A 12,569-nucleotide genomic window follows, 5' to 3' on the forward strand; every position below is an offset into this window, starting at 1 on the left:
AGGACTGGAAGCTCTAACTGACAAAAAAGCTGCCTTGTCTATATTGTTTTGTTTAGATTTTAGACTATTAAAATGGATTTAGGGAATGTGGCCAAAGATATTGCCGACGAGCATTATTTTGATTGGTCTACAGGAAAAATTGTAAATAAACCTGAAACCCTAAAATGGGTTCTGCTGCTTAATTTGGGAGCCCTGCTGAGGTTCTGTCCAGCTGCATGGACTCTGGCCCGGCTCACAGATCCGTATGAATTTGGATTATGACCTCTATCCAATTATACACTAGCTGAGAGACATTCATCAGTTTATTGGTGTTTGCAGTGTTGTTGTAGCTGTGTCAGTCACAGGATATTAGAGAGACAAGGTGTATTTCACCGAGTCGGTTTGCAGACCTGAAGAACTCTGTATAAGCTGGAAAATTTGTCTCTCTCACCAACAGAAACTGGTCCAATAGAAGATATTACCTTACCCACCTTGTCCCTCTATATAACAGTTTAGGAAGAATTCACCCCCGTGTTAGAAGCTGAACACATTTTCCCTGTATCTTATTTGAACTCTTTGGCACTATGGTCTGACAGCAGGTCAAACAGATTTTACAGTCTCTTTAGCTAGTGTCCTGGGTAAAGGTATGCTGGAAGACTCAGACCTCTGAAAATAAAATGGGAGACTGCTCACTCTCAGAAGCCATTCACACTTGAAGATGTTTGTATCATAGCTAAAATTTTGCCCCTCAACAATGACATAACAGAATACCTAACTTTTCATTCAGATCCCGTGCAGTTGCAGGGCCTGGAAGGTTTGATTATACTTGTTCCAATGGTCACAAAAGTAACTTTTGCCTTGACTGTGCCCATAGTAAGTCTCAGATCCTGAAATTTACAAAATTAGCTCCAAAAGGTAATACTGAGAAGTCAAAAATACTAAAATGTTCTGATTTAAAAGGACACTGCCAACTCAAATTTTGCCCTCAAATTAAATTTTGTAACAAGAACAAAAATCACACGCTTTTACAAACTCTGAAGGCCAAAAAAAAGACTTAAATTATGATGCTAAATTCCAATAGGAACCATTTGAAATAACCATTCCCACGCAGTATTTGCACCGCAAACATTGCAGCTCTGAATCTGCAATTGCAAATGACAATATTCAAAAGTGAAAGTGACTGGGTCAACAATTCAATATTCTTGCCCAAGGAAATTTCTTATGGACACGTCAGTGATTTTTTTGCACAATGAAAACAGAATTAGGCCCATAAATGAATTTCATTGTTCAAGCTGAAAGAAATCCAAACAGTAAACAAAGGATCGTAAATAGTGAAAAGTAGATTAGGTTTTCAGTATTGTTTGTTTTACTTAGGTAAGGATAATTTAAATTGAGAGCCCCTTTAAAAGTAACTGTTGAAAATTAAATGTAACTACCAACAAAACCAACACTTGCATTATACTCAGAAGTGGAAGAATGGACTATTAGAGTGATGGGGCTCTTGTACTGTATTCTATCTGTATGTAGCTGAGTGTTTCACTAGCGAGCAAGCAGACAAAATTCTTTAATAAAAATCTACTCACAGACAGAAAAGCAAGATGCAGGTCATGATGCTGTGTTACAAGAAAGGGCCACAGTGGACATGCTTTCTCCATAATGTGGGTAGACACTCATCCTCACATAAAATCACCACTCTCATAAGATTTCTGTTTTTCTGGCAGAGTTTATCCTATCCAAATCATTGGTGAGGTTCAGCAGATTTCCCACACCACGAACTGGGGAGGAGGTTCTGCTACCCTTCCAGCGAGTAGCATGTTACTCCCACTGAGTACCCCCCTACATTTCAATGGAGCCAATCATGAAGTAAAGTGCTACTCAGCATAAGTAAGGGTAATAGAATCTAGCTGTCTCTTTGGTGGTATCCAGAGCCAGATTTGGAAACCACTGAGCCTTTACTAACAACTATTTAAATGGTATAAAATGTGGTTCTGACTAACAGTTCTTGAAACAGCAGCTGCTAATCTAGGTCAGAATTGAAGGTGAAGGAAAAAGGCATTGACATGAGAAACAAGTCAGAAACCCAGCTTTCAAATAGTGCATACTGTTAGTGTATATCTCTGGGACTCACGGGACACCGTACTTTAAAAAGCTCTTCAGACCAGCAAAAAATACAGGACAAGTAACAGAAAGGCCAGGACACTTTCAGCATCCCACAAACCATGGCCAATATAACCCTGGGCATACATTATATTATTTTAGATCTTTGTTTTTCACCATAAGGCTCTTGTGAGTCTGAGTCTGAGACATGTAAACATTCTCTAATAAAGGGTCATCAGCAAGAGCTTATTTAATGATCCACCAATTAAAAAATAAAATAGGAACGACAGTAGGGGGGGAACAATAGGTAAGAGTTCAACATCACAAGATAGATTGTCACAGCAGGGGTTATCCAAACAGCTTGAATCATGAGTAAAGATTGCTTAATCACTAAAATCCCCATGCAGCACAGGGGAACATGGGCTGATAGGGTCACTTCTGCTACTCTGAAAGGCACCATCAAGAGTCCTCTTAGCTATGTGGATTACCTAGCAAACCTGTGGATTACTTGGGTGACCAGTACCCCTGGACACACAAAGTATAAGGCTGGGAACATAGGCATGCCAAGAGGTGTGTTCAATGCTACTCAGCAAATATGGTGCTTCTAAGTGCCTCTACTCTCAAAAGCACTGACGCTTAAAAGACCACCCATGGTGCTGCAGCTGGGTGAACTGGAGGAGCAGCTCTGTGTTTGGAGAGCTGATGCTTCAATATTACTTCCTAATGTACAGCTGCCTAGGAAGAGGTGGGAACTACTACAAAATATGGCAGAGAATCTTTCCATCAAACGCTCATTGCATTACAGACATCCCAAGAATCAGAGAGAGGCAGCCTCTTATCTGACTCCCCCGGGCTGCATCTTGGTGGTGATGCTTGCATGACAGGTCAGGTGCATAGAGGCTGCATCTATCAGGCCCTGCTACAAAAAGATTGGAGGTGTGCCTTCTATCATCCAAAAATATTCTGGTGTCAGAAAGCCGCATTAGTCTCACAGCGTTTCACACAGAACATTACCACAGAGACAAATTCCCTCATAGCATGCAAAATACATCAGTAGATTGAAAAAGAAATGCGAGAAAATTCATAAGACATCCAGCAAATTAATTTATAATCACGTGAGTTGAGGTTCAAAGATGCCCTAATTTGTACAAAATCCCACTCTCTTCCTGCTCAGACAGACAGAAGAGAGTTTGAAGACAGAACTAACATAAATGACTCCGAAGGAGAACTTAGAAAAAAATAAATCAGCTAAAAGATTAAAAATATAACTGCTGCACGAGCAGTCAGAAACAGCCACTCATCTGTCAGGGCGAAAAAGGAATCAACAACTGAAACATGAGAGGATGCTGAGCTACCTTACCCAGCAGTGGTGAACTGTTCCACCCACTATAGCGGAAAGGGGCCAGCAATACTTAAGACACATAGCTTTGGGAGTTCCCAGGCTAAATAAAACACAAGAGGGTGGGATCTAGTACAACTGGTACCCTTTGGAGTGAAAAGTGTGCTTCTGGGAAAGAGTGTACATGACATGACACCAGCCTGTCTTAGGGTGACCAGATGTCCCGATTTTATAGGGACAGTCCTGATATTCAGGGCTTTGTTTTATATAGGCTCCAATTACCCCCCACCACGTCCCGATTTTTTACACTGGCTGTCTGGTCACCCTAACGTGTCTAGACCCATAAACTCATCTATGTGCATAAATAAAAGTCTGTAGATATTATTCAGGTGATTAGAAAACCAATCCCTCGCTCCCTCAAAAAAAAAGCCCACTTTTATTTATAGAAGTACATTTTAAAAAAAAGAAAAGGGATCAATTTTGTATAACTACTGAGGGTGACGTAGTTAGGCCTCCAACTCAACTGAAACAGAAGTGTTAGAAGCAAAGAAAGTTTCAGGAGCAGAAGAGCCTCCTTCACACATGATGACATGCAGAGTGAAAAGGAGAGCTGGTCTATTTCCAGCAAACAATTTGGCTATTTTAAGCTAATGTGGTCCAGCAAATAGGGCCTTAGACAGGGAATCAGGAGACCTGGATTCCATTATGCCAATGCCCTACTGTGTGACCATGGGCATGTCACTTCAGACCTCTGTTTCTGCTCCCGCCATTTGTCTGCCTTTTTAGATTATAAGATCTTCACAATAGGGACTGCCTCTTACTATGTATATGTACAGTACTTAGCACAATGTTGCCCCAGTGTCATTTGGGGCCTTTGTACTGTAAAACAAATGATAGCTTATTTGTTCATTAATTATCCACACACACTTCGTTTTTTACAAATCTGTGTAAAGGGATTACTTGCACAAACTACAACTTTGCTTCATATATTTACAATTAATATATTTGCTTCATGAGTCTGGTCACTAAATTCACATACTATTGTCTATGTTACTCGGCTGTTTGACTCCCAAACCTACAGAGTGGACACAATCAGTGCAAGTACTCATGTGTAGATACATGCATTGGTATTTGCATACAAATATGTATTAATTCAAACATTTGCCATGCTTTTCCTTTTTGCAAACATTATTGTAAATATCAGACTTGTAAATAAAGAGGAACAGGAATACCAGTGAAACAAACATGAGGTTTTCATTCAAGTGGATACTTGAAAAACTTTTTGGAAATATTTATCAAATTCTAGCAAAAATTCCATCTGAAACATACAGTGAGACAGGTTCTTTACCACTAAAACTCTTTACCTGGAGGTTAACTGGATAAGAGCTTTAGAAACTGTAAACAGAAAGACTTGGGCATCAAAATCAATTGACAGCACCTGACACATTTTATATCTGCACTTGACATTACTGTGGTGTTCTTCAGATTAAATAAAATGCTTGTAAGAAGAGAGAGCAAGGTGCATTAAAATCTGGAAGGTGAAAGGCCTTGAAACTACTGTATTTATTATGTAAGCCTTGATGTGCTCAGTATTATATAGGATAAAATAGAGAATTTAACATTAACAATAAGAGATGAAGCCATGAAGCAATTATTCGGTTATTAAAATTATTCTCCTTAGAAAACAAGGAAGAAGAAAGCAGCAAGAGATGGAAAATAGTATGTTCTTAATAAGTATGATTGTCAAGCCCAGGAATGACCACTAGTATAAGGGAAAACGATTGCTTTGAAACACCTGTAAGGACCGCTGCCAAAATATGAAGGGGCTGTTGGCACTAGATCAAGAGCTTGCCTTGGGATCTGGAAGTCCCTTTCCTACCTTTTAACATTACCTTTATGCCCAGCTATGTGGAATACTGAAATATGGAGCACTCCAGATTCAACTGTGTGCCTCAACATACCATTATTTAAGTAGAAAGTGTTACGGTGTAGCAATTCAGTGAGGCCTGGTCTACATTACGAGTTTATGTCGGATTTAGCAGCGTTAAATCAAATTAACCCTGCACCCGTCCACACAACAAAGCCATTTTTTCGACATAAAGGGCTCTTAAAACTGATTTCTGTACTCCTCCCCAATGAGGGGATAGGCACTGAAATCGACATCGCCATTTCGAATTAGGGTTAATGTGGATGCAATTCGAAGGTATTGGCCTCCAGGAGCTATCCCACAGTGCACTATTGTGACCGCTCTGGACAGCGCTCTGAACTCAGATGCACTGGCCAGGTGTACAGGAAAAGCCCCGGGAACTTTTGAATCTCATTTCCTGTTTGGTCAGGCGAGCTCATCAGCACAGGTGATCACGCAGAGCTCAGAAGTCCAGGTGACCAAGCAGTCCCAGAATTGAAAAAGAGCTCCAGCATGGACCGAACGGGAGGTACTGGATCTGATTGCTGCATGGGGAGAGGAATCCGTGCTATCAGAACTACGTTCCAAAAGACGAAATGCCAAAACATTTCAAAAAAATCTCCGAGGCCATGAGGGACAGAGGCTACAGCAGGGACGCAACACAGTGCCACGTGAAACTTAAGGAGCTCAGACAAGGTACCAGAAAACCAAAGAATCAAACGGACGCTCCGGGACTGAGCCCCAGACATGCCGATTCTACGCTGAGCTGCATACGATTCTAGGGGGGGGGCCACAACCACAACCCCACCCGTCTGTGGACTCCGATGATGGGGTACTCTCCGCCATGCCTGAGGATTTTGCGGACAGGGAAGATGAGGAGGAAGACGACGAGCTTGAGGAGAGCACACAGCATACCATTCTCCCCGACAGCCAGGATCTTATTATCACCCAGACTGAAATACCCTCCCAACCCAACAAAGCCGGAGAAGGGAACCCTGGTGAGTGTACCTTTTTAAATATAATACTTGTTATAAAAGCAAGCGTTTTATAATGATTAAGTAGCCCTGAGGTCTTGGGATGCATTCGTGGCCAGTACAGCTACTGGAAAAGTCTGTTAACGTGTCTGGGGATGGAGTGGAAATCCTCCAGGACATCTCCATGAAGCTCTCCTGGAGGTACTCTAAAAGCCTTTGCAGAAGGTTTCTGGGGAGAGCAGCCTTATTCCGTCCTCCGTGGTAGGACACTTTACCATGCCATGCTAGTAGCAAGTAATCTGGTATCACTGCATGACAAAGCCTGGCAGAGTATAGTCCCGGTGTTTGCTGGCATTCAAGCAACATCCGTTCTTTATTTCTCTGTGTTATCCTCAGGAGAGTGATATTGTTCATGGTAACCTGGTTGAAATAGGGGAATTTAATTAAGGGGACATTCAGAGGTGGCCGTTCCTACTGGGCTGTTTGCCTGTGGCTGAAAAGAAATCCTCCCCGCAGTTAGCCACGCGGTGGGAGGGGGGAGGCATTGGCGCTGAGCTGTTCAAGTTTGGCTAGCAGGGATCTTCCCTGATACCAGCCAAGCAGTGGAGTGAGGGGTAAAGCAATCATCCCAGAGAATTGGATGTGGGGGGTGGAGGGGTTAGTTTGGTTTCTGCTGCTGCACGTTAACAGGAAAACCACAGCACTAAATGGCCAACTCAACGTGCTTTGCTTGGTATGGGAGAGGAAGGCGCTGCTGTTATGAAGGTTGCAGAAGCCGAAAGACTATGGCTTACCATGGCCGCCTGCAAGACGAATTCTGTTGCCCAGCACTGCGTGTGTGATCTCTAACACCAAAGCCACAGGCACTCAATATAAGATGCAAAATGCGACCTTGTACCAAAATCACATGTGCTATGTAATGTGAATAGTGTTGCTCACCGTGAAAGAGTATAGCCATTGTTCTGTAAAATGTATCTTTTTAAATACTTCACTCCCTTTTTTAACTCCAGCAGCTGCAAATGTTTCAAGCCTCCCTCCTCCGTCCCAAAGGCTATTCTTGCGCTTCAGGGCAGGGGAAAGCAAGTCACAAAGTTCCATGAAAGTGCCCTTACGTATGCGAAAGTTTCGGAGCCACTGGGAATCATTCCAAACCTGGAACACTATGCAGTCCCACCACTCTGTGCTTGTTTCCCGTGCCAAGAATCGGCGTTCCATGGCATGAGCCTGCCCCAGTAACACCATGATCACCAAATTGCTGGGGACCACGGTTTTAGAGAAATCTGTGTTCATAACCTCATCACCGCGCTGCCGTCGCCTCCTCGCCTGGTTTTTCAGGTGCTGATTCTGCATAAACTGCACAATAATGCGCGAGGTGTTTACAATGGTCATAACTGCTGCGGTGAGCTGAACGGGCTCCATGCTTGCCGTGCTATGGTGTCTGCTCGGGCAATCCAGGGAAAAGGGCGTGAAATGATTGTCTGATGTTGCTTTCACAGAGGGAGGGAGGGTTGACTGACGACATTTACCCATAACCACCCATGACAAATTTTTGACCCCATCAGGCATTGGGAGCTCAGCCCAGAATTCCAATGGGCAGCGGGGACTGCAGAAACTGTGGGATAGCTACCCACAGTGCACCGCTCAGAATGTCGACACTTGCCATGGTACTGTGGACGCGCACCGCCGAATTAATGTGCTTAATGTGGACGCATGCACTCAACTGTATACAGTTTGTTCCCAAAAATCAACTTCTGTAAAATCAGAGTACTTCCGTAGTGTTGACATGGCCTGAGAGAGGTACAGTTAGGGCAAAATCCACCAAGATTAACTCAATTGTTAATCTCAATAGCCCACCCACCTGTTACAGACAAGCTGTTAAACACTGTTCCAAAAGAAGAATCAAAGTTAGATGAACAACATGTGGAATACAGAAAAATATATAAGGAGCAAATTAGCCACACAGTACTTGAAATTAAGTTTGTCATCTATGTATTCACACTACAAGGATGTAGTATGGAAGAGGACCATGGGGCCAGATTCTCAAAGGTATTTAGGTGCCTAAAGATCTTCATCCCAAGGGAATTAGGCACCTAGGCACTTCTGAAAATCCCAGTAGGCACCTATCTGCCTCAGATGAACTAGAGCAGTGTTTCTCAAACTAGGGCTGCCGCTTGTTCAGGGAAAGCCCCTGGTGGGCTGGGCCGGGCCGGTTTATTTAACTGCCACGACCGCAGGTTTGGCCGATCGAGGCTCCCACTGGCCGCAGTTCGCTGCTCGAGGCCAATGGGGGCTGCGGGAAGTGGCACGGGCAGAGGGATGTGCTGGCCGCCCTTCCTGCAGCCCCCATTGGCCTGGAGCAGCGAACTGCGGCCAGTGGGAGCCTCGATCGGCCGAACCTGCGGTCGTGGCAGTTAAATAAACCGTCCCAGCCCACCAGGGGCTTTTCCTGAACAAGCAGCGGCCCTAGTTTGAGAACCACTGACCTAGAGCTTGATCGAAGCCCAATGAAATCAGTGAAGGCTCCCATTGACTTCAGTGGCTTTGAATCAGGCCCTCAGTGTAATACAGGCATTGAAATTCTCTTTTTTTAATCACTGGTCCAGCAGTGCCTTGGAAAAGTTTACTACTCCTGAAAACGTTTGTATTCAATAAAGTATTTAGCTCTGATAGGTCATATCAGATGCTTCTAGCTTGTCTAATCTAGGACCTTGTAAACCCATTATTCCCAGATCCATAGAATCATAGGACTGGAAGTGACCTCGAGAAGTCATCTAGTCCTGTCCCCTGCACCCATGGCATGACTAAGTATTATCTAGACCATTCCTAACAGTTGTTTGCCTAACCTGCTCTTACAAATCTCCAATGATGGAGATTCCACAACCTCCCTAGGCAATTTATTCCAGTGCTTAACTACCCTGACAGTTAGGAAGTCTTTCCTAATGTCCCACCTATACCGCCCTTGCTGCAATTTAAGCCCATTGCTTCTTGTCCTATTCTAAGAGGTTAAGGAGAATAATTTTTCTCCCTCCTCCTTGTAACAACCTTTTATGTATTTGAAAACTGTTATGTCCTCTCTCAATCTTCTCTTCTTCAGACTAAACAAACCCAATTTTTTCAATCTTCCCTCATAGGTCATGTTTTCTAGACCTTTAATCATTTTTCTTGCTTTTCTCTGGACTTTATCCAATTTGTCCACACCTTTCCTGAAATGTGGCACCCAGAACTGGACACAATACTCCAACTGAGGCCTAATCAGTGTGGAGTAGAGAGGAAGAATTACTTCTCATGTCTTGCTTACAACACTCCAACTAATACATCCCAGAATGATGTTTGCTTTTTTTGCAAGTTACTTTTTTCACACTGTTGACTGTTCAGCTCTGCCTGTGGACACTAGGGTAGACTCATTTTAGAAGGGCCCACCTTCTTGTCATCTACCCAGGCTCTGGATTTTTCAAAACCATAGCTTCCAATCCACTCTGACCAGGATTAAACACAGTGATAAAAATGCTAAAGTCTTATCCATATTACAGCTATTACTAATAGAGTTACAACTGCTGGGAATTACTGGTCTGAAAAAGAACCTAGAGTAAACACGTTATAGTGTGGGTGTCAGTTAAACTTATATTTTGATGTGTTATTAAATGTTAACTGTGTAAAGTGGGAACAAAGCAGTTTGGAGGGTAAATGCCAATGGGGCAGGCAGCAGCGGGGGTGGTGAGAGTTGGGGAAAATGCGAAGTGGGCAGGCAGCACGAGGGGTGGCAAATTTTGGAGTGAATGCAAAGGGGCGGCTGGCAGCACTGGGAGTGGTGAGGTTTGCGGAGTGAATGCAAAGGGCATGGGCAGCACCAGCAATGAGGACTGGTTTGGGGTGAATGCAATGGTGGCAGGCAGGTAGCACTGGGGGTGGGGCGGTTTGGGAGAGTGAATGCAAAGGGGGCAGACAGCACTGGGGGTGGGGCAGTTGGGGGGAGTGAATACAAAAGGGATGTGGAGATTTGGGATGAAGGAAAAGGGGGAGGCAGCACTAGGCATGGGGCAGTTTGGGGGTGAATGCAAAGAGGGCATGGAGATTTGGAATTAATGAAAAGGGGGCAGACAGCACTAGGAGGGTGGAGAAGTTGGGGAGGGGAAGGTGAATGCAAAGGCGGAAGGGATGATGGAGGGGGTGAATGCAAAGGGCACAGGCAGAAGAACATAAGAATGGCCATACTCGGTCACCAGTATCCTCTCTTCAGACAGTCACCAATACCAGGTGCTTATGAAGGAATGAACAGAATAGGCAATTATCTAGTGATCCACTCCCTGTTGTTCAGTCCAAACTTCTGGCAATCCAAAGCTAGGGGCACCCAGACCATGGGGTTGCAGCCCCGAATATCTTAGCTTATAGCCGTTGACGGACCTATTCTCCATGAATTTATCTAATTCTTTTTTGAACCCAGTTAATATTTTTGGTCTTCTCAACATCCCCTGGCAATGAGTTCCACAGGTTGTCTGTGCACTGTGAGAAGAAGTACTTCCTTTTGTTTGTTTTAAACCTTCTGCCTATTAATTTCATTGGCTGACCCCTGGTTCTTGTGTTATGTGAAGGAACAACACTTCCTTATTCACGTTCTTCACACCATTCATGATTTTACCGCCCTTTATAACCCTCCTGCCTCCCCATCATCTCTTTTCCAAGCTGAAAAGTCCTAATGTTTTTAATCTTGATTCATGGAAGCTGTTCCATACCCTTAATCATTTTTGTTGCCCTTCTCGGTACCTTTTCCAATTTTAATATATCTTTTTTGAGATGGGACAACCAGAATTGAACGCAGTACTCCATCTGAGGGCAAGCCATGGATTTATAAAGTGGCACTGTGATATTTACTGTCTTATTATCTATCCCTTTCCTAATGGTTCCTAACATTGTTAGCTTTTTCCCATTGCACATTGAGAGGATGTTTCCACAGAACTATCCATAATGACTGAAAGGTCTCTTTCTTGAGTGCTAACAGCTAATTTAGAAAAAAGAAAAGGAGGACTTGTGGCACCTTAGAGACTAACAAATTTATTTGAGCATAAGCTTTCGTGAGCTACAGCTCACTTCATCGGACTTCTTTTTGCGGATACAGACTAACACGGCTGCTACTCTGAAACCAGCTAATTCAGAACCCATCATTTTGTATGGACAGTGGGATTATGTTTTCCAATGTGCATTACTTTGCATTTATCAACATTGAATTTTATCTGCCATTTTGTTGCCTAGTCACCCAGTTTTGTGAGACCCCTTTGTAACTCCTCACAGTCTGCTTTGGACTTAACTATCCTGATATTGCAAATATCTTTCCACCTTAGTGTTTACCGCTTTTTCCTGATCATTTATGAATATGTTGAACAGCACTGGCCCCAGCACAGATCCCTAGGGGACCTCGCTATTTACCTTTCTCTGCACTGTGAAAACTGACTATTTACTCGTACCCTTTGTTGCCTGTCTTTTAACCAGTTACCAATCCATGAGAAGGCCTACCCTCTTAGACCATGACTGTTTGCTTTGCATCCAAACCTTTGGTGAGGGACCTTGTCAACAGGACCGGCTCTAGGCATCAGCAAAGCAAGCATGTGCTCGGGGCGGCACAATTCCAGCGGCAGCATTCCAGCCATCCTTTTTTTTTTCCTTGTGCAGTTGCACTCTTGGAGCTTGGGGCGGCAAAAAACCTAGAGCCGGCCCTGCTTGTCAAAGGCTTTCTGAAAGTCCAAGTACAAATATCCTCTAGATCCCCCTGGTCCACCTTTGTTAATCCCCCTCATAGAATTCTAATAGATTGGGAAGGAACTCTTTACAAAAGCCATGTTGACTCTTCCCCCAACAAATCGTGCTCATCTATGTGTCTGATCATTGTAATTCGGACAGCACTGGGGGTGGGTTGGTCTGGGGGTGAATGCAAAGGGAGGCAGGGAAGTTTGCAGGTGGGGGAATACAAAAGGGACAGGCAACACTAGCAGTGGGTTGGTTTGGGGGTGAATGCAAAGGGGGCAGGGAAGTTTGCGGGTGGGGGAATACAAAGGGGACAGGCAACACTTGCAGTGGGTTGGTTTGGGGGTGAATGCAAAGGGGGCAGAGACAGGTTTGGGGGGTGTATGCGACGGAGACAAGCAGCCCTAGCAGTGGGGGCAGTTTGCAGGGTGAATGCCAAGGGGACAGACAGCACGGGGGGGGCAGCTTGGAAGGGGGGGGTGAATGCAAAGAGCTCGGCGCCCAGAGGTGAGGGATTGGCCATTCACTGCAGGGGGCA

General features: G+C 44.1%; 1 protein-coding gene across 1 annotated transcript in view; it reads right to left on the bottom strand.

Moving 5' to 3' along the window:
- SLX4IP (SLX4 interacting protein) overlaps nucleotides 1–12,569 on the bottom strand; it is a 137,221-nt gene that overhangs the window by 124,388 nt on the left and 264 nt on the right. The window lies entirely within an intron of this gene.

Source organism: Natator depressus, chromosome 3 (genome assembly GCF_965152275.1).
Source record: "Natator depressus isolate rNatDep1 chromosome 3, rNatDep2.hap1, whole genome shotgun sequence".
NCBI classification, from domain to species: domain Eukaryota; kingdom Metazoa; phylum Chordata; order Testudines; family Cheloniidae; genus Natator; species Natator depressus.